We start from the raw sequence: 24,039 nt of genomic DNA, 5'->3' as shown, positions 1-24,039 counted from the left end.
GCACTATGGGACCTGATATCTGACGTCATCAGTCCCCTAGACTTAGAGCTACTTAAACCTAACTAACCTAAGAATATCACACACATCCATACCCGAGGCAGGATTCGAACCTGCGACCGTAGCAGTCGTGCGGTTTCGGACTGAAGCGCCTAGAACCGCTCCGCCACCGCGGACGGCTCAGAATGTTTCAATGATGGGGAAGGAAACTGGCTATGTCCTTTCTAAGGAACCGTCCCGTCATTTACGACAATCATGGAAAACCTAAATCTAAACCGCCGCCCGCCCAAAAGGGAGTTCACTGTGCCAACCACTGCGTCATCTAGCTCGGTAGCAGGAAATTTTGTTCACGACGTACATTTCCTCCATGTCATTTGGGAGTTTCAACAGATATTACTTGTCCTCTTAAAGGAAACGGTTCCCTAATAGCTCCAGATCATGAGACCTGACTTTTAATGTTGGTATATTAAATTTGTTTAATTCAGATTTTGAAAATACAGAGTTGATCTATTCCGAGGAAAACAAACTTTAGAATATTATCTTACACACAGTTCTAAACAAGTGCGAAAACTTGCTTAATACCCTCATAAAAGAAAAGCAAAAAACCCATAGATTTGTTCGAAATTCTTCGAAATAGGAGATGTATCTGCGTCCATTGATCGTGACCGGGCCAAATATCTCACGAAATAAGCGGCAAACGAAAAAACTACAAAGAACGAAACTTATCTAGCTTGAAGGGGGAAGCCAGATGGCGCTATGGTTGGCCCGCTAGACGGCGCTGCCATAGGTAAAGCGGATATCAACGGCGTTTTTTTTTTAAATAGGAACCCCCATTTTTATTACATACTCGTGTAGTAAGTAAATAAATATGAATGTTTTAGTTGGACCACTATTTTCGCTTTGTGATAGATGGCGCTGTAATAGTCACAAACATATGGCTCACAATTTTAGACGAACAGTTGGTAGCAGGTAGGTTTTTTAAATGAAAATACAGAACGTAGGTACATTTGAACATTTTATTTCGGTTGTTCCAATATGATACATGTACCTTTGTGAACTTATCATTACTGAGAACGCATGCTGTTACAGCGTGATTACCTGTACATACCACATCAATGTAATAAACGCTCAAAATGATGTCCGTCAACCTCAATGCATATGGCAATACGTGTAACGACATTCCTCTCAACAGCGAGTAATTCGCCTTCCGTAATGTTCGCACATGTTCTCAGGCGTTGTCGGTGGATCACGATAGCAAATATCCTTCAACTTTCCCCACAGAAAGAAATCCGGAGACGTCAGATCCGGTGAACGTCCGGGCCGTAGTATGGTGCTTCCACGACCAATCCACCTGTCACGAAATACGCTATTCAATACAACTTCAACTGCACGCGAGCTATGTGCCGGACATCCATCATGTTGGACGTATAAAGCCATTCTGTCATGCACTGAAACATCTTGTAGTAACATCGGTAGAACATTAAATAGGAAATCAGCACACAGTGCACCATTTAGATTGCCATCGATAAAATGGGGGCCAATTATCCTTCCTCCCATAATGCCGCACCATACATTAACCAGCCAAGGTCGCTGACGTTCCACTTGTCGCACCCATCGTGGATTTTCCGTTACCCAATAGTGCATATTATGCCGGTTTACGTTACCGCTTTTGGTGAATGACGCTACGTCGCTAAATACAACGCGTGCAAGAAATCTGTCATCGTCCCGTAATTTCTCTTGTGCCCAGTGGCAGAACTGTACACGACGTTCAAAGTCGTCGCCATGCAATTCCTGGTGCATAGAAATATGGTACGGGTGCAATCGATGTTGATGTAGCATTCTCAACACCGACGTTTTTGAGATTCACGATTCTCGCGCAATTTGTCTGCTACTGATGTGCGGATTAGCTGCGACAGCAGCTAAAACACCTACTTGGGCATCTTCATTTGTTGCAGATCGTGGTTGACGTTTCACATGTGGCTGAAATCTTCCTGTTTCCGTAAATAACGTAACTATCCGGCGAACGGTCCGCACACTTGGATGATGTCATCCAGCATACCGAGCAGCATACATAGCACACGCTCCTTGGGCATTTTGATCACAATAGCCATACACCAACACGATATCGACCTTTCCCGCAATTGGTAAACGGTCCATTTTAACACGGGTAATGTATCACGAAGCAAATAGCGTCCGCACTGGCGGAATGTTACGTGATACCGCGTACTTATACGTTTGTGACTATTACAGCGCCATCTATCACAAAGTGAAAAAAGTGGTCCAACTAAAACATTCATATTTCTTTACGTACTACACGTATATGTAATAAATAATTGGGGTTCCTATTTAAAAAAAAAACGCAGTTGATATCCGTTTGACCTATGACAGCGCCATGAAGCGGGCCAACCATAGCGCTATCTGGTTTCCCCCTTCAAGCTAGACGAGTTTCGTTCTTTGTAGTTTTTTAGTTTGATGCTTATTTCGTGAGATATTTGGCCCGGTCACTATCAATGGACCACCCTGTATAAACTGTCTAGTTACATTAATGTGATCACCTATCAGTATCCCGAATAGCTATCTTTTCCAGCTCCGTACCGCAGCTAGAGATGCTGGAAGAGGCAGTGAGATTCTGGAAGGCACCGACAGTGTTGTGGAGCCTTGCCGACTCCAGCGCTGTGGCCAGCTGCGGCTACGTTTCCCGGTTGAGGGTCCCTGGTACTAACAGCTCGATCGAGGTGGTCCCACAGATTCTTGATTGGTTTTAAATCGGGGAGTTTCGTGGCCGGTGGATGACGGTAAACTCATCTGGTGCTCTTCAGACCAGCACGAGCATTGCGAGCTGTGTGACACGTTGCTTCTCCAGCTGGTAGATTCTATCGTGCCGAGGAAAAGCAAACTGCATGCAGGGGTGGACATGGTTCAAATGGTTCAAATGGCTCTGAGCACTATGGGACTTAACATCTGAGGTTATCAGTCCCCTAGAACTTAGAACTACTTAAACCTAACTAACTTAAGGACATCACACACATCCATGCCCGAGGCAGGATTCTAACCTGCGACCGTAGCGGTCGCGCGGTTCCAGACTGTAGCGCCTAGAACCGCTCGGCCACTCCGGCCGGCTGATGAATAGTGAGAGCAAGCGAGATGCCGCACAGGCCTCTCACAGAAATGAAAACAACAAATAAACGGGTAAGAACTATGATACAACAAAGGAAATTGTTGGTTGGTTGGTTAATTTGGGAGAGGGGATCAAACAGCGATGCAACAAAGGAATTCAAGAATCAGAACGTCCAAAACGGAACACAAGATTCAGAACGTGTAGTATTTGTGTAGAAGAAATAGGATGTACGTACTTCTGGATCTTCCTTAGTTACCCGTCGCTGCTGCACACGGACGTTACACCACGACACAGACTCAAATTTGAATACAGCGAACAGACTCGTCAATGACCAGATGGACAGTTCATAATTTTGTGAAAAAAAGTGAAGCTAGAGAAAGATTTGAACTAGGATCTCCTTCACAATCCAATAGCGTGACCACATAAACACAAAGACACGGTTATGCGAATTCGCTCGATGTTGCATATATTGGATTTGGATCGTTCAGCGTTTCTATTTTGCTTCTTTTTCACAGTTCAGTACACCTTCTTCCTGTTTTCAAGCTTGATCTGTGTTTAGGTTTTGACAGTCTGTCAACTGCGCCATCTTACCACTAAGTCTTATGGTGGAGCCACGGGAAGTTTCCCTTCTGAGCAGAATTGGGCAGAAAAGAAATTTATAGCACATCTTGACTAAATGAAGAGATCGGTGGATAGGGTACATCCTGTGGCGCCAACGAAGAGCCAATTTGATAGTGGAAGGAATTGCGGAGGTAAAATTTGTAGAGGGAAACCAAGAGCTGACTAGAGTAGGCAGGATCAAATGGACGTAGGTTGCAGTAGTTGCGCAGAAGAGGATTCCGCACGACAAACTGATGTGGAGAGCTGCATCAAAGCAGTCTTTCAACAAAGACGACAACAACAACAACAACAACAACAACAACAACAGAAACTTGCGTCAATTCTGGGTACTCAACATCGACGTTATTACCACTTCTTTAGTCTGGGATGGAACCCAGATGAAGAATGATATTTGTTAGACGGATAAAGTAATTAGTCGGATTGGAGTGTAATAGTCAACCAACTACACACCTCCGTTTTCGTGGTCTTACCACCGTTGCGTATTGTAGCTACCGCGTTCAGTAAAACAATCCGATAGTCCTCATAACTTTCTCAGCTTTTTACCAAATGAGTACCGCACTGTTCTCTTTATTTAGCCGAAAGTACACTATCTGACGAAAAAAAGTCAAGCGTCGGGAAAAGGAATGCAACATCATGGACTGACAGTACGTGTCTTAAGTCAGTGATTACAAAATCGAGTCAAATTTACAAAGAACTTGTCACTATCAGCCTTACTTATCAGTATAATGTTGCACCTCCTCTGGGCTGGATGTATGCACTGATTCGGTTGGAAAGCGTGTCATAAAGGCGTTTTATCCTCTCCTGATATAATCTGGACCACAACTGTTTAACTGGTCCTTGATACCCTGGGGCGGAGTTGACGTCCGAGCTGGTTCCATACATGTTCTATCGGGGTCAGATCTAAGGATCTTCCTTGCCACGGGAGTACCTCAACATCATTCAGACAGTTCACGCAGACATATGCTATGTGTGGACGAGCGGTTTACTGTTGAAAAATGACATCACGATACTTCCGCATGAGAGATTACCCATGATGACACAGGATCTCCGTGACGTACCAGTGTGCAATGTGAGTTCCGTCAATCGCTGTCTGAAATTATACCCAATGGCTCCGAACACCATAACACCAGGAGTAACACCACTGTGCCTGCTGAAAACATTGGAGGAATGGTATCCCTCCCAAAGTCGAAGTTACACTGATGTGCGTATTTCCCTTTATGTGTCACACAGTCAACACGCAAGACTGGCAGCACAAGGTTCGCAAAAGCGGTCATCTTATCACAGAAAGACAAATGTTTTCAAACAGTAGCCGGCCGTTTTGGCCGAGCGGTCCTGGGCGCTTCAGTCCATTACCAAACAGTAAGCAGGATGTGACCACGAGAAAAAGATGGAATAACCAAATACGAGATAACGTTCTACGAGTCAGAGCATGGAATGCCAGCGTTTTGAACGTAATAGGAAACCTAGAAAATCTGAAAAGAGAAATGCATAGAGGGGTTTGTGAAGTGAAATGGATGTATAAAGGGTAATTTCAGTAGCAGCAGAAAATAATATAACGAAGGTAGGATTCATTATGAATAGGAAAGTAGGGTAGACAGTGAGCTACTGTGAACAGTTCCGTGATATCATTGCTCTCAACAGATTCGACAGCAAATAATTGCCCACGATAGTTCAAGTACACATTCCAACCTCGCAAACGGAAGGTGAAGAGATAGGGTAAGCATATATGAGGATGATGAACGATTAATTCAGTATGTAAATGGAATTCAAAATCTAATAATTATGGAGGACTGAAATGCGTTTGTAGGGGAAGAAGTAGACGAAAGGGTTTCGGGAGAAGATGGACACGGAAGTAGGAATGAGAGAGGAGAAATCCTAATTCAGTAATAAATACTGTTCTATTCTGCAATAAATTTCAGATGTTAATAGGAAATACTCTGTTCCAGTATCATAAAAGGAAGAAGTATTCTTGGAAAAGACCCGGGAACACGGGAAGATTACATGCGAATTACATGACGTCAGACAGAAATTCCGTAATCAGATATTGGATTGTAAGGCGTACCCCGGTGCAGTTATGGACTCACATCACAATTTAGTAATGATGTAGAGTAGACTGAAGTTGAAGAGAATCGTCGAAAAGAATCATCGTGGAATAGTGGAATACTGTAATACTGAGGAATAATGAGACGCATTAGAAGGTCTTTAAGGATGTGTCTGTTGTGAAAGGAATACGAGAGTGGCATTTCAGTTGAAGAAGAGTGAACATCTCTATGAAGGTTAATAAACAGATGTTGGACAAACTCTGGTACAAGGAAAATAACTGCGACGATAGCTTGAGAACGGAAGATCGACGAAAGAAAGAAGTAAAAAAACTGTTCAGGGAAAGATAGGAATGCAGTAATGTAAATTCCATATACTACGTGTAGGGTAGCCAATGCGGAGTGGCTGCAGGAAACATGTGAATAAATTGAAAAAGAAATGATTGTCGGGAGGTTTAACTTAGCTTACAGAAAACTAAAAACAACCTTTGGTGATATTAAAAGCAAGGATGGCAACATTAAGAAGGCAATGGGAATTCCAATGTTAATCGCAGAGGAAAGAGTGGTTAGGTGGAAACAGTGCATTTCAGGCCTCAATGAGGGGGTGGAGTTGTCTGACGACGTGATAGAAGAAGAAACAGGAGCCGCTAGGGAAGAGATGGGGGATCCAGTATCAGATTTTAAAAGAGCTCTGGAAGACTTGAGATGACGTAAGGCAGAATGGATAGAGAACAATACACAGGCATTTATAAAATCATAGGGGATTGTCGCATCCAAATGAATATTCAAGTTAATGCGTAGACTCTAGGAGACTGGCAACGTACCGCCAGACTTTGATCCACAAAATTCCGAAAATAATAACGGCAGATAAATGCGAAAACTATCGCACAATCAGCCTAACAAATTTTGCATTCAAGCTGCTGGCAATAATAATATACAAAAGAAGGGAAAATAAAATTGCGAATCTGTTAGTTGATGATCAGTTTTACTAAGAAAGCTAAAGGCACCAGAGAGCCAGTTGTGATTGATAATGAATCAAGACTGAAGAAAAATCAAGATACCCTCATAGGATTTGTCGACCTAGGAAAAGCTTTCGACAATGTAAACTTGTGGAAGATATTCGAAACTCTCGAAAAATTGGAGTAATAGGAGTAAGCAATAGGGAAATATGGGTAACGTACAATATGTACAAGAGCCAAGGAGAACGATGCGACTGGAAGACCAAGAACGAAGTTCTCAAGTCAAAAAGTGTGTAAGACAGTAATACAGTCTTTCGCCCCTACTCTACAATGTATATAGTTTTGCTGTGGCACGGATAACAGGTGCACTACAGTGTGTAAGCGAAATGGCGCGGTAACTGGATAGATACTTCGAAGATGAAGTATGCGGGATAGTACGATTCTCATGGGCAAAACTTCTAAATTGCAGACAGATTCACCTTGAACATCTGTTGGTATGTGGACCAAATCCAGTGTCATGTCCTGCTGTAGTCAAATGGTGCCAACAAGACTCTACAGACGTGGATGGTACTGATCAGCAAGAAAGGCCGTCGACATCGACCACAGGTGACAGCGTCCAGGCAACCGAGGAACTGTTTGGCAGCGATCGCAAGTAATTTACTTTCTGAAGTCCCCTTGTGACACGACAGAGAGATTGTTAAGGGAATTTAAATTATTTGCACCCACAAATTGCTCTAAATTAGTAAACACGAAGTATTTCGAGGATCATGTTATTATTTCGGCGTAGATTCACTGGTACTTTGTCGTACATATGTGGAATTTACAATAGTCCAAGGTAGTAGTAGGGCTGTGCTGCTCCTGGATCAATTAAAAATCGTCGCCAGATTTCTGACGACATTATCAATGACATCATAATGCGCTGATACCAGATCTTCCCCCCATGCATCCGACATAGGCCAATTACCTTACGTACAGGGCTATTACAAATAATTGAAGCGATTTCATAAATTCACTGTAGCTCCATTCATTGACATATGGTCACGACACACTACAGATACGTAGAAAAACTCATAAAGTTTTGTTCGGCTGAAGCTGCACTTCAGGTTTCTGCCGCCAGAGCGCACGAGAGCGCAGTGAGGCAAAGTGGCGACAGGAGCCGAGAAAGCGTATGTCGTGCTTGAAATGCACTCACATCAGTCAGTCATAGCAGTGCAACGACACTTCAGGACGAAGTTCAACAAAGATCCACCAACTGCTAACTCCATTCGGCGATGGTATGCGCAGTTTAAAGCTTCTGGATGCCTCTGTAAGGGGAAATCAACGGGTCGGCCTGCAGTGAGCGAAGAAACGGTTGAACGCGTGCGGGCAAGTTTCACGCGTAGCCCGCGGAAGTCAACAAATAAAGCAAGCAGGGAGCTAAACGTACCACAGCCGGCGGTTTGGAAAATCTTACGGAAAAGGCTAAAGCAGAAGCCTTACCGTTTACAATTGCTACAAGCCCTGACACCCGATGACAAAGTCAAACGCTTTGAATTTTCGGCACGGTTGCAACAGCTCATGGAAGAGGATGCGTTCAGTGCGAAACTTGCTTTCAGTGATGAAGCAACATTTTTTCTTAATGGTGAAGTGAACAGACACAATGTGCGAATCTGGGCGGTAGAGAATCCTCACGCATTCGTGCAGCAAATTCGCAATTCACCAAAAGTTAACGTGTTTTGTGCAATGTCACGGTTTAAAGTTTACGGCCCCTTTTTCTTATGCGAAAAAAACGTTACAGGACACGTGTATCTGGACATGCTGGAAAATTGGCTCATGCCACAACTGGAGACCGACAGCGCCGACTTCATCTTTCAACAGGATGGTGCTCCACCGCACTTCGATCATGATGTTCGGCATTTCTTAAACAGGAGATTGGAAAACCGATGGATCGGTCGTGGTGGAGATCATGATCAGCAATTCATGTCATGGCCTCCACGCTCTCCCGACTTAACCCCATGCGATTTCTATCTGTGGGGTTATGTGAAAGATTCAGTGTTTAAACCTCCTCTACCAAGAAACGTGCCAGAACTGCGAGCTCGCATCAACGATGCTTTTGAACTCATTGATGGGGACATGCTGCGCCGAGTGTGGGAGGAACTTGATTATCGGCTTGATGTCTGCCGAATCACTAAATGGGCACATATCGAACATTTGTGAATGCCTAAAAAAACTTTTTGAGTTTTTGGATGTGTGTGCAAAGCATTGTGAAAATATCTCAAATAATAAAGTTATTGTAGAGCTGTGAAATCGCTTCAATCATTTGTAATAATCCTGTATAAAATGTTGGGAAATTCCGATAAATGGCCGGAAATTCAACAATCTAAGATGGCACTCCTAGCCGACTTTCTTCTTTTACCCGTGCCTTTTTCCCCCACTAACGCAGGGTCGGTATGGTTAATCGGATTTGGCAAGGTTAATTGAAGGGGTAGCTAGATGCCCTTCCTACCACCACCCCGTACCCCCCGGGACAGAATTAGAGTACCCCAACTGTCTGCGTCTAGTGTAATCCATGGAATAGTTCGAATATGTTCAGATGTCTGCGAGCCATGTAACTGAGGCGGAAAGTGGAGACCAGCCTGGTATCCACGTAGTAGGATGCTGAAAACCCCTTAAAAACCATATACAGGTGGCCGGCAGACCTTCACTTTACTTTACTTTTCCGTGTCCAGATCAAATTTTATTTTTACAATAGTTAGCCACCGCTACGGCTTTGTCGTTGGCTTGTAGCAGGTCACTAAAACTGCAGGGCTCCGTTGGTGTGGGTCTGAGACAGCCTTTAACAATTCGAATTGTCTCATTTACACTTACATCAACCTGTTTACCATGTGCAGATGCTTCCCATACTGGCGCTGCATAGTCTGCTGCCAGCACACCGGCCTCCGTCGTTAATTAGATCCATGGCCGGCGAGCCTATCCGAGCCCAGTAAGCAGTGCATTAGCGCTCTTGGCTAACCAGCCGACTTTGCCTAAGTATAATAGCCAAGCTGGACTTTTCGCAGACCTATGATATCAGAATCCAAGACGTTGCATCTGTGGACGCTAGGACAGTCTGTATGGTTCACGAGGTCAGTTGTGGTAAGAATAGAATCCAAGATGGCTGACCTGATGATACTGGGCTAGCCTGTACAGCGGTCAGATTTTCCCAAACCCTATGGCACCAGGATCCAATATGGAGTACATAGAGATACCAGGTCAGTCTGCATAGTTGTCAGATCATTTATCCTAAGTTCAAAATGGTGGGCAATTTTTTTTAAAAAAAGACATTTGTTTTTCCTAGACATTACAGTTCAGAGTCCATTTACTCCACATTTGAAATTAAGCTCTGTTTAAACATTTATGGCAGGATAGGATGGGAACAACTGCGTCTTTATTTAACATGTAAACAATTTCCCAAACCCCTGTGACGTCACAGTATAAACAGGAGCCGCCTCAAATTTGGGGCTCACTTGTCCTAAGTTTAAACAATGACAGTAGAATGTTTACATCTTGATTTAAACAAATATCGCACTGTGAGGGCCCGTGGTGCCTGCTGCTTGTGCAATCGCAAGTGAGCAGCACCTGTACACACTGCTGCATCGCCTCTGTCAAGTGACATCACTCCAGCCGTTCAGGTTTCTGGGCAGACCATTACCCAGTGCTGTCTGTCTGAACGCCCCCCTCCCCTCACCACCACTTCCCCGCCCGTACTGTAATAGCAGCCCATCCCACTGAATTTATCAGTCCTGCACCAACTGATTGGATGTGACCCACCATGCAGGTATTCACCTGCACGATCCTAACCTCTGGCACGTCCGATCCTGTCTGCTATTGGTAGCTAAATGGTTCAAATGGCTCTGAGCACTGTGGGACTTAACTTCCGAGGTCATCAGTCCCCTAGAACTTAGAACTACTTAAACCTAACTAACCTAAGGACATCACACGCATCCATGCTCGAGGCAGAATTCCAACCTGCGACCGTAGCGGTCGCGCGAATCCCGACTGTAGCGCCTAGAACCGCTCGGCCACCACGGCCGGTATTCATAGCTAAGACAAATATGTTTTTGCCCTTTACTGTCACCCCACTACCAGTAACCTGAATGGACACATGAGAACCTTTCTGCTGTTTATGACGCTAGGGTTTTCAATGCAAGACGATTCTCCAAATAACAAATGAAGGTCGCAAACTTTCTACTGTGGTAACGAAACTGATGGCACTTAATAAGCAAATAAAGCGTTCTTCTTACGCCATCACCCACCTAAAATCCATGAAGACGAGTGCCCAGTATGGTGCAGTTGGTATAGTAGTAGTCGTTTTATGTCCACGCCAGAGACCAAATAACAGGTATCACACAGAGTTGTGATAGTAGATTCAGACTGTAGATCTACCCACAGCTAACTGCAACATACCAGCCTTACTATTTGTTATGAGATTACCCACACTGCGCCGGCCGCGGTGGCCGAGCGGTTCTCGGCGTTTCAGTCCGGAACCGCGCGACTGCTACGGTCGCAGGTTCGAATCCTGCCTCGGGCATGGATGTATGTGATGTCCTTAGGTTAGTTAGGTTTAAGTAGTTATAAGTTCTAGGGGACTGATGACCTCAGATGTTTAGACCCATAGTGCTCAGAACCATTTGAACCATTTACCCACACTGCACTGCGAAAATAATATATATAACACCAATAATGATTTCAGTTAGTAATGACCAGTCGAATCGTTAATATCACTTATCACTTCCATGTAAGTATTGTCGGTTTGCTTGCACGTCCTTGTGTGTGTGTGTGTGTGTGTGTGTGTGTGTGTGTGTGTGTGTTTCGCTTAACTTGTTTTACAGATGATGTTGTCGAGTATCCACTGACAAAGATACTTCAACAGGAGCAATATCCATTTTCAACACGTCTTTCACCCTACATTCCAGTTGCCATAAGCATGTCAGCATTGGAGTGATGTCTGATAGTGAATTCAAGCCAGTTGTGAGTTTTGAAAATCAACATTATTTTGGCACTAAAGTGGTATTATGCCCTACAGAGTTGTGCCAACTATGTGATAACTAAATTGTGATTGAAGGCATGTTTGGTCAAAACACTCAAACATACAAGACAGAAACCACTCATAAGAAGGAGCAGAATTTCGATAATATAATGTTTGCCAGGTATGCTATACAGCATGCTCAGACTCGGCTGGCAGAAAATGTTTATATCTTCTACGAAACTTTATAGACCAGTTTACTATAACTGGTACAGCAAACTCTGAATCCAACAGAAGAAAATGTTACCCAATATTTTAATTTGTGTCGATAGGTAGATATACATAAGTGTCGATACATGTAACTATTTATAAGTTCACAATATTTGAAGTAGGCATAGTACTGCATTCTTATCACTTTTGCCATACAGCATTAGATCGATAAATGTCGGTCCAACAGATTCCAACAAGAAAAACATTCTCATTTGTCTGATAATACATCCAGACAGCGTTTGCCTCAAAAATGAATGTGTATTAGCCAAAACACTATTCCCGCGCACATACCGATTATGTGAAGAGATACTCTCAGATATTTGTGATATTACGCATAAGACTTTCACAGAAAGCTACGATCTCCCATCACAACCAAATACCGTGTTTATATTCATCAATGTCTCGGTGGAAAATCAACATAAAATACGAAAATACTTCTGCTTTGGACGATGCAGAGCGGTTGATGTCTTTTACCTATGTCAGATGTACCGTAGGATTACGAAGCAACTGATTACAGATATTGTAAACCTTATTATCGGCTTCAAACAAGAAAATATGAGAATGAGATTTTCACTCTGCAGTGGAGTGTGCGCTGATATGAAACTTCCTGGCAGATTAAAACTGTGTGCCCGACCGAAACTCGACCTCGGGACCTTTGCCTTTCGCGAGCAAGTGCTCTACCATCTGAGCTACCCATGAACGACACACGCCCCCTCCTCACAGCCGTACGTCTGCCAGTATCTCGTCTCCTACCTTCCAAACTTTACAGAAGCTCTCCTGCGAAACTTGAAGAACTAGCAGTCCTGAAAGAAAGGATATTGCGGAGACATGGCTTAGCCACAACCGGGGGGATGTTTGCCCGCGAAAGGCAAAGGTCCCGAGGTCGAGTCTCGGTCCGGCACACAGTTTTAATCTGCCAGGAAGTTTCAAGAAAATATGAGTTTAAAACATATTTACTGGATAAATGTAGGAACTAACATCACATTCGATGAATTAACAACTTTTTGCGAAGATTGCGAAGATCATAGTACAGCGTTTTTGACAATCGATACAACTGGGCAACTGAATGACGATTGAGACCAATGGAAATTTCAACATTTGTATTTATACTGACATGAAAATTCAGATGCCCGAAAATAGTATTCATTGTCATACATGGAGCACTCAGCAAAAGTATCAGGGAAGTAAATACTCTTTCTCAGGCCATTTTGAAGTTAATGAATTGAATGAAAGGATTGATGTAATTGAAAAGAAAGAAACTGAGAGTGCATGTATGTTGTATACTGTTTCATTCTGCTTAGTATATAACTACATTCAGCAGAACATAAAGTCATTGAAATGTGCAAGGCTGTCCTGAAGAAACTGTGATCGCTGTAGTTAGGGCATTTGGAAAGAGACCATCCACCCAGAGAAAAGTTTAGGCCTGTTACAGAATCTCCCAAACGACTCTCAAAGACAAAGACTCTGAACATGCTACTGCTGCTTTCATTAAATATTACAACGATAGTTGGGTAAATAAAAGACATGGAATGTTAAAGGGTGTACCTGTTGTTCAGAAAAAGAAAAGTAAAAATCGATCTGCATAATACGTCTACTGCCGTGACCCCAACGAAATACTTGAATGGTTATGACTGCCCACAGCGTCAGCCCCAGCTGGCTCATTCAAATGAAATAATTTCAATAATTTCAGAGTTTTGATAAAGATGTCTTACTGCATGATTATTGAGATAGTACTTCAAGAGCTTCATAAACCAGCATACAACATATTTCTGCATTTCACTTTATAATCCGAGGTTTGGATCATTTACAGCAGGCAGATCTTGTGAATATGAGGCTATATTCACGACAGAAAAAGGTTTCAAATACATTTTAATGTTTACTGATACCTACTTAAAATTTGCTTCGACCTTCCTGTGTGAACAACATAGGGAAGGCAGCTGCACAGGTGTTTGATCAGTTGCTGCAGATGGGAACTAATTGTGTCCCACACAATTTTCAGGCAGATCAAGCTGGAGAGTTTTACAATACATATGGCAAGGCAGTAATGGAATGATATTGAATATATCACTACTTGACGTTCTCACAGTTGAATGCAAGTATTATGGAATATCTGCATTGAACGAAAAAAATTACGAGTGTAGGTGAGTTTTAACCTTTGTGGTTCACATAAACTGACTGACTGCCTTCCATAAATCATTGATTTATAAGACCTGACCATATAGTGAACAATAAGAATGACACCAATTGACATTCATGATAATAGCTTCTAAACACAGAGTGCAGTCATATTAAAATGGTAGATTCACGCAAACAGAAATTAAATGTGCGTGCTTTTGTACATATTTTAAAATACAAGGCCACCTTTGAGAAATCATACCTACCATACTGGTCGATCGAGATATTTCCAGTTTCCAAGGTGCAGCGAATAAACTCTGGAACTTACATCTTAAAGGATAGCAACAGCAGCGAAATAGCTGGTAGTTTTTCCACAGGAGAATTACAGAGAAGTAGTGAACCAGACGTCTTTCTTAATCAATGTGTCATAAGACGATGGGGGAATAAGGCCCTTGTTACATAGCTTGGTTTCCCTTCGTCGCAAATTATACAATAAGGTGCACGAATGTCAAACAGCGTTGTAACATAACGTTTATGATAGGATGCTCATCAGCGTAGATAGTGGTATTCTCAACAAGCTACCTACAGAACTTCACATCCCCACTATTGTAGGCTGGGAATAGTGTTCGGGCAGCATGAAAAGGGAATCAAGGTTTTAGAGGAGGCCTGCAGATAACACGATAACGCATGCTACCAAATAAGGATCCCCTAGGACATCATACTGTACATAGAATTTTAGCTGAAAGACGCAAAGAAATAAGTGCAAGATGGGATATCGGTTTTGGCCAGCATACCATTGCGCCTGTAGGAGATAAAGTAATGTGCGAAAAACTTGAATTAGGTGTGGAGTTAAACTTCATTTGAATTACGAATGCAGATCGCTGTACACTTAGGGTGAAGAATACGAAGAAGAAAATTCTGTTATTATTAGCAGCAAGTAAAGGAGCCTCAAAAGGAAAACTAAAACACCTACAGTCCTACAGTTGCCTACCACATTGGGTGGAATCCTCCCCTTCATAATTTCAGTTCTGGCAGGACTTTCAACTATTGGCTCTTTAGCCATTTGCGCTGCAGCTATCGCAAGAACAGTGAAAAGTGTGGAAGACGTATAGCAGCAGCTTGTCGAAGCAAAACAGAAAAAAAAAACATAATAAGTCTATGAAAATCTGTGTCTATTGGGAAAGGTCTGCACTTAAAATTGCACACGAAAGAGCTCGGATTGTTCATTTAAAAATGCTGCTAGCTCTATTGTCCATCGGACCACTTACAAAAAATTCATCGAAAGTTCTCTATTCCAAGATATCGTGACATGTTTTTGCCTACTATCTCAATAGATGCTGAATGCAGAATTATCAATTTAGACGTTGAGGAAGAACTTGAATTACACCGGAACCTTACCGGTAACCACATATTCTACAATTTTCAACGCTACCAGAACTTCAGTGTATATCCGTGCAAACACGTATGTCTCATGTTCATCCTGAGAGCTACAAACAAGAAGAAGATATAAAAACAATAATTGCGCATACCAGTTCGTCAGTCGAGCACGAGAACTGGAGTTATACAATATGACTTGGAAAGGTCGGTCGTCGGTACTATGTGCAAATTCCTTTTCATCAATCGAGTGAAGTAAAGGGGACTGAAGTACTTTGTTGACTTGGTTAAAAACACACAACACTATTCCTAATATCACAGCATTAGACTGTAAACAATATCTGAGAAGTGGTAAATTTGTGCAAAATGCCAAGACAATTACAGCTTTGATTATTTAAACGTATATTTCAAACAGACAGTACCAGGGTTCGAGGTTTGCTTTAAGGTCAATATGCTTGAAACGGAAGTAAGAACAACTAAGGAGGTGAGAGGCCTTACCCCAGAAAGTTACGCTAGTAGAATAATTCGTACCAGACAACATTCATGGGAAGTAAGATACATGAGCTATTCAAATCATTCAGAGTTTCCGTAATGCGGGTGACGGAAAAAGTGCAATTAAAAGGGCGAGGTGGAATTGGTTTGTGCACTAGGACCCGAATGTTTTATTCAGGGAGTGGGAAATGATAGAACAAGACCACTGTCCATAATAGAGGCGAAGACATTGGTCTAACTGGCGCAGTTGACGTAGCACTACAAGTGCGATAATGTGTATGAAAGAGAAAAATCAAGTTTCTGTCGAAACACACTGCCAGCGTAGTAATAAACAGATGTGGGATAGAAAGCGTTACAGCTGTGGGGAACCACAGCATACATCCAGATACTGCAATAAGCACTGATAGGACACGAAAATAAAATTGGTGGAGACACTCATCAGGGTGGAGGAAGCAAGGAAATTTCAAGACTTCTGTTACCATTTTGATGAGACAGGGCATACAGATGAAAAGTGTACGAAGCAAAGAAATGTCAGAGGCGTGGACTAAGGCAAAGGACTGTCGGACTCCCAAGTCATATGTATAAGTGCAGACACACAGCGCACCAGTGTAAGGAAAAACTCGGGAAATCTCTGGCGAGAAAGATTGGGAAATAAGGAGGTGGTACGTGCAGCAGTCACACGTCACCACAGTGAAGTGGCATAATGTTAGAGTACTAGACTAAGAAGTCGAAAACGACACAATGACAGGAGACTGCAAGGAATTCGAGAAAGAGATGAATTTCTTAATAGATACAGGGGAACATATTACTTTAATTAAAGAAAAAGATGTGACCATTTATATATCAATTAATAGCCTTGAGGTACAAAGGTTAAAACGGTTAATGCATGGTTGGTACGGCGAAGCTGACTATAAGGATTACCGGAAATGTGTTAGGAGACCACAAATTCCACGTTCTGAGAAAGGAAACAGACATCCCTTACAGTGATTTAGTAGGAATGGAATTCCTCAAAAGACTGCCCTCTGACATTGACTGTTTGACATGACGTTTAGAGATGAATGGCTGGGACCCACTGTGTTTGACGATACCTGAAGGTGAGATAGGACAAATGGAACAATGAAAGTTTGTAGTACAGATGGATCCTCTAAAAGACCATCAGAAATATAAGGGAGCGGTATATGAGTACTACCGGAACAAAGAATGGAACGAGCTGGGCGAAAGTAATTTAAAATGGTATCGGGTAGTCAGTGGAAATAACTGACCAAAGCAGTTGTCATGTGAAAGATATCCATCTTATACAACACGTGGAAGGAAAAGCGAACTATGACTATATTACAAGGAATGTTAAGAAACGTAGGAGAATATTTGTGCTAAACAAGAGTGACAGGAGATAAATTGCAGAATATCTGAATAGTCAACACCAAAACTTCATTACTGAAGACGATGATATGGAGCACAAATGTAAAAAAAAAAAAAATTCGCGTCTGTAGCACGTCATCTTTATGGTGTAGCAATTTTAATGGCCAGTAGTGTATTAGCAAAATTGAATGTAATACTCGTATGTTGATTAACCGGGTCACATGCAATGTAGAAATACTGCAAAAAATGAAGTCCCTACTATATTAGTTAACACGGTGCAGACGCGACAGAAAAGAGGGTTTCTTAATTTTGTAGGCTAGATATTTTTAGGAATGTCGGACGAGGTGGATGCTGCATATTAAGAGATGAAGATTGGTAGAATGGAGTGTAGCTCAAACAACTGCTGAAACTGTCTAAAGAGTTGTAGTCAGGACCACATTGTCTGGTTTGAGTCAGAAAGCAGACTGAATCGTCATGTGGGGGTACGTCCAGATTCACTAATCAGTCTGAATCTACTCCCATCCGAAGAGACCTCAGTCCTCGTTGATTCAATCCCTGACGCTTGTAACGATCGCAAACGGTGCTACCGATGTGCAGGTGTAAATGGTACACTATGTACTGGTCATGAGGCAAAGAGACCGCCTCTGTGCAGTCGCTGTGCCACTGTGGAGCGTGAAATTGTGTGTGTTACAGTCTTGTTAAACGTGGTTCTAATTGCGATTGTTGCGAGATGTAACGGTCATCTGCTGCTGCTGTAGTTGACTGTGATTGACCACCTCCTCTCTCTTGGGTAGCAGCGCCCGTTTGGTTGTTCAGAACACCCCCTCCCCCACCCCCCTCCCCGCACATTGTAAGAGGTCCATGACTAAGGAATTTATTGCTAGCGCACTCGAGCAGATGTAACTTCGATGGATTTTTCACGCGCTGCCTGCGATATTTAAGCTACAATAGAATCGCAGACCAAAGAGCAGTGTTGGCAGCAGTAGTGGTAGGAGCTCGCAGTCGGGCGGTTGGGTCGGTCGTGCCTGAGCGATGTAGTACGAGGGCAGTTCAATAAGTAATGCAACACATTTTTTTCTGAAACAGGGGTTGTTTTATTCAGCATTGAAATACACCAGGTTATTCCCCAATCTTTTAGCTACACAACACTATTTTTCAACGTAATCTCCATTCAATGCTACGGCCTTACGCCACCTTGAAATGAGGGCCTGTATGCCTCCACGGTACCATTCTACTGGTCGATGTCGGAGCCAACGTCGTACTGCATCAATAACTTCTTCATCATCCGCGTAGTGCCTCCCACGGATTGCGTCCTTCATTGGGCCAAACATATAGAAATCCGACGGTGCGAGATCGGGGCTGTAGGGTGCATGAGGAAGAACAGTCCACTGAAGTTTTGTGAGCTCCTCTCGGGTGCGAAGACTTGTGTGACGTCTTGCGTTGTCATGAAGAAGGAGAAGTTCGTTCAGATTTTGTGCATACTAACACGCTGAAGTCGTTTCTTCAGTTTCTGAAGATTAGCACAATACACTTCAGAGTTGATTGTTTGACCATGGGGAAGGACATCGAACAGAATAACCCCTTCAGCGTCCCAGAAGACTGTAACCATGACTTTACCAGCTGAGGGTATGGCTTTAAACTTTTTCTTGGTAGGGGAGTGGGTGTGGCGCCACTCCATTGATTGCCGTTTTGTTTCAGGTTCGAAGTAATGAACCCATGTTTCATCGCCTGTAACAATCTTTGACAAGAAATTGTCACCCTCAGCCACATGACGAGCAAGCAATTCCGCACAGATGGTTCTCCTTTGCTCTTTATGGTGTTCGGTTAGACAACAAGGGAACCAGCGTGAACAAACCTTTGAATACCCCAACTGGTGAACAATTGTGACAGCACTACCAACAGAGATGTCAAGTTGAGCACTGAGTTGTTTGATGGTGATCCGTCGATCATCTCGAACGAGTGTGTTCGCACGCTCCGCCATTGCAGGATTCACAGCTGTGTACGGCCGGCCCGCACGCGGGAGATCAGACAGTCTTGCTTGACCTTGCGGCGATGATGACACACGCTTTGCCTAACGACTCACCGTGCTTTTGTCCACTGCCAGATCACCGTAGACATTCTGCAAGCGCCTATGAATATCTGAGATGCCCTGGTTTTCCGCCAAAAGAAACTCGATCACTGCCCGTTGTTTGCAACGCACATCCGTTACAGACGCCATTTTAACAGCTCCGTACAGCGCTGCCACCTGTCGGAAGTCAATGAAACTATACGAGACGAAGCGGGAATGTTTGAAAATATTCCACAAGAAATTTCCGGTTTTTTCATCCAAAATTGGCCGAGAAAAAAAATGTGTTGCATTACTTATTGAACTGCCCTCGTATAAGGTAAAAGCAGCCGCGAGCATATGTAATTTGTAACAACTGATTTTGTACTATTGTTATATCAAGTCCCATGTAAATGTTTTTAAAAATCTTTTAATAATAATCTTTATTGTAAAGATAACTTTTGATAATCATTCATCTGAATTTAAAGATTTTACTAATTTCTCCTATCTATGGTTATCCATTATCGTAAAGAAAAATCTGTTATTTCTTTATATACATAACAGATCTAGTGGCCAGCATTGCACTGGGCTGTGCCAGAAAAAATTCTTATAGGAGCTGATATACACGCGTTATTCGGCGACATAATTGAGGTAAGAATTTTCAGTTTATTCAGAATGACTTTTCAGGGCCATGACGCAGCATTGCTGACGTCCATATTTACCAGTTTAGATTCACAGTCAGTTAATTATTGAAAGGTTATATGTGAGCCACAATTTTATTGAGAGGTTAATCAAATTTTTATTCCGAGGTTACGGAAATAAACTGTTGGGAGGTTACAACCTGAAACAATGCTGCAAGCAGTACCAAACTCCTGCGCAACATACGTCACACTTTGTTCTTATTCAATTTCCTTGCGATTCTTCCCTATGTGAGGTAATCCAAATGCCTCCGGCCCATGCTGTAATGAAGAACACCACAATATAGTACTGTAACTCCTCGGAGATTGACACACACTGTCTTTTCCCATTCCTTCAGCTGCCACGTCTTGCGGAGCCAGCCCCATTTCGCGCTGTAGTCACAATGACCTCACACCATGTGAAGTCCAACTTTCTGTGCACGACTGGGAGATTTCTGGCAACATGCTACCTTGCTTTCATCCATTTCCACGGAATAATTAATATAGCATATTACTTTATCCATCTTGTCCTTAAGTTTTGCAGAGTAGGTTATATACTCATATACAGATATATCTATCTCTATATGTGTATCCATGGCGAGTGCTGTTGTTTTCATGTATTCATAACAAGTGTAGTGGCTTTTGTTGTAGTGAGTGAGACACAAGGCATGTGATACGTCGTGGGTCATTAAATCACAATGAGTCAGGTCACATCATCTCAGGACCCTGTTGTTTGTTGTTGTGTCTTCAGTCCAGAGACTGGTTTGATGGAGCTCTCCATGCTACTCTATCCTGTGCAAGCTTCTTCATCTCCCAGTACCTACTGCAACCTACATACTTCTGAACCTGTTTAGTGTATTTATCTCTTGCTCTCCCTCTACGATTTTTAGCCTCCGCGCTGCCCTGCAATACTAAATTGGTGATCCCTTAATGCCTCAGAGTATGTCCTACCAAGCGATCCCTCCTCCTAGTCAAGTTGTGCCGCAAATTTCTCTTCTCCCCAATTCTATTCAATATCTCCTCATTAGTTATATGATCTACCCATCTAATCTTCAGCATTCTTCTGTAGCACCACATTTCGAAAGCTTCTATTCTCTTCTTGTCTGAACTATTTATCGTCCGTGTTTCACTTCCATACATGGCTACACTCCATACAGATACTTTCAGAAACGACTTCCTGACACTTAAATCTATATTCGATGTTATCAAATTTCTCTTCTTCAGAAACGCTTTCCTTGCCATTGCCAGTCTACATTTCATATCCTCTCTACTTCGACCACCATCAGTTATTTTGCTCCCCAAATAGCAAAACTCATGTACTACTTTAAGCGTCTCATTTCCTAATCTACTTCCCTCAGCATCACCCGATTTAATTCGACTACATTCCATGATCATCGTTTTGCTTTTGTTGATGTTCATCTTATATTCACCTTTCAAGACACTGTCCATTCCGTTCAGCTGCTCTTCAAGGTCCTTTGCTGTCTCTGACAGAATTACGTCGTCGGCGAACCTCAAAGTTTTATTTCTTCTCCATGGATTTTAATTCCTACTCCGAATTTTTCTTTCGTTTCCTTTACTACTTGCTCAGGACTCTGATGATGATGGATTTGACCGCCTTCCCACCCATGGTGAATTCATGAGCGTTGCCCTGAATGAGATTCATGGATGTGCATCACATTTGAAATGGAGCTCTTCGGATGAGGCAGAGTTTTAACTGAGGAATATGTGAATAAATATTTTCGTATCATTCTTAGAGACTCTCGTGCTGTATGTTTTTTTTCAGAAATGCCGCACTGGCTGCACCCCCATTGCCTGCATCCACATTATGACCTTCATAATCGCTAAGAATGGCATCACCTGCACTGGAGTGCCAGAGGCCGCAACATAGCCAACGCCGACGACATCCACACCCTCAGCTCCAGTCGTCGCAACACAAATCATGTCCAGACTACAGCGGCTGGTACCGACAGCTTCGCCAGTACGTGGGCCATTAAAGGAGCAGTGCTCTCACGGATATACACACAATTTGAATGGAGCCTTTGTAGTTTCAGTGAAGATCGTCTCTCAGCCATCAGCCACCTCTCTGCCCATTCTTATAGGAAGGATGAAGATGATCACAAGAACATATTCAGTATCTCGAGATGCTCTTAGGGATACTATATTATTTACCCATTTTGGTGACACGGTCAGATACCGTGATTTGGTCCTTGCCTGCCTATATGCTTTGGAAAGGGAACTTTTCAATACCGTGAACAATCTGCACTATGTCGCCATTAAGTGTAGCGCTATGATATGCTGCAAGTTCTCCCTTCCCTTTGGATGTTGTCTCCGGAAACATTGTTATACATAATTGGAGTGATAGTGGCATGATATCGTGGTGTGCCTCAACTGCCGAGTGGTTTGAGGGCCTCATTACAGGCCTGAATGTCTCAATTTTAGGCAAGAGATTCTGGGAAAGCTCTGAGTAGAGTCCTGTATCTAGACGTTCACATGCATGAGTCTGTTCCAGTACATGGTGGGATCATCCTACATTCCTCTTCTGAAGGAAGTAGCTGATAGACAGGGTGCTTAGAATGTCCAAATAATGACGGCTGTTGCTTTGCTTAGTCACTTCTGGCTTGTGCAAGAAATTATAAGACAAAGGCACAGCATGACAGTTAATATCAAATGGGTATTTTTGGGACTTATAAGCATGATGGTATTGAATTCCCCATGAGCCATCAAGATATCAGTAAATGTGAGAGGTAGAATCCCAATACGCCTACTCATGTATAAGTCCTGAAAGAATGCAAGTCAGATGATGCTGATGATGATGATAATGTTGTGCATACAGTCGTTGGACGACTTCACCCCTCTAAATTCTCTGGTTGGCATCCGACGCATTCAGATTTGTTATTAATCTCTCAGGGTGAGAAACAACACTGGCTCAGAATCAAAAACATGTTCCTTCCCCTTTAACCGACCCCCCCCCCCCCCGCACAGTTAAGTTCACAGAGGCATAAAAGCATTTCTGTCCTACGTTTCTGAACTCGTATATTATGAGTGAGTGATTAACACATCAGGTGGATAGCTCTACACAGGAAACAGTATGTGTACAGATGCCCACTGAGGTAAATAAATTCTTGAAGTTTAAGAATTTTCCCTGCAAGTAACGAGTACCCTTTGCTGCATACACTGAGTGCCTTCTCGCTGCTGTGATGGCCTGTGACGGTGACTCCACTGCCTCACATAGAGCTCCCTCAGATCTGCACATAACTTCCATGGAAGTGCATCAAATTGTACGTGTATATGACTCGAGTTGTAATCATTTTGGAATATAGATCGGGTAAGATCCTTTAAGATGGTTGCTCTCCGAGCTTGAAGACCTTGTAAGAAAAGTTGTGATTTACCACACCAACGTTCCTACGACCAACTTGCAGGAAGACAGATCATACTAAAAGGATGAAGTTGATTGCTATATTCGTGGGCAGCCATTACATAATAAAACTGAAGCACCACTAGGGGTCATTGTCAACTAAACGGCAAATTCCATGGAGCCGTACAGAACTCACGAAACTGGAATTGCAAACTTCCATGACACATATCCGTTTAAATCCATAATTTAAGGGGGTATGATGCCCTCTGCCATGTTGAGCTCTTGACTGATTTCACTCTGTGCAGTAATAACATTAGCGTCCTGCCTGACAGCACAGAGAAATATATTTTTTTGGAAAGAGAATCATCAAGAAAATTGTGCTGCACTTCCCGGACTAGCTGAGTTATGCAGGCACCACAACAGAAACTTGCTGAAACCATGCACCAGAAGATTTGCATCTCAATCCAGTTGCACATCCTGATAATGCTAAGTTTTAGATCGTAACGAAAAAAAGGTCTTCCCACAGCTACATGATTACTCTGAAACTCACTGTTAAGTGCCTGACAGAGGAGAGGGTTCATCGAACCACCTTTAAACTACTTCTCTACCGTTCTACTCTCGAAAAGCGCGTGGAA

At 42.8% G+C, this 24,039-nt stretch overlaps 1 long non-coding RNA gene across 1 annotated transcript in view; it reads left to right on the top strand.

The window, feature by feature from the left end:
* LOC126176682 (uncharacterized) overlaps positions 1-23,019 on the top strand; it is a 51,969-nt gene extending 28,950 nt beyond the window's left edge. Inside the window, exon 3 of the long non-coding RNA XR_007535643.1 lies at positions 21,833-23,019. This is a non-coding gene — a long non-coding RNA (uncharacterized LOC126176682). The remainder of the gene's footprint in view (positions 1-21,832) is intronic.
* The last annotated feature ends 1,020 nt before the right edge of the window (positions 23,020-24,039 follow it).

This window comes from Schistocerca cancellata, chromosome 3, assembly GCF_023864275.1.
Source record: "Schistocerca cancellata isolate TAMUIC-IGC-003103 chromosome 3, iqSchCanc2.1, whole genome shotgun sequence".
Taxonomy (NCBI): domain Eukaryota; kingdom Metazoa; phylum Arthropoda; class Insecta; order Orthoptera; family Acrididae; genus Schistocerca; species Schistocerca cancellata.
The sequence above is the reverse complement of the archived record's forward strand: the minus strand, read 5'-3'. Positions and strand labels throughout refer to the sequence as shown.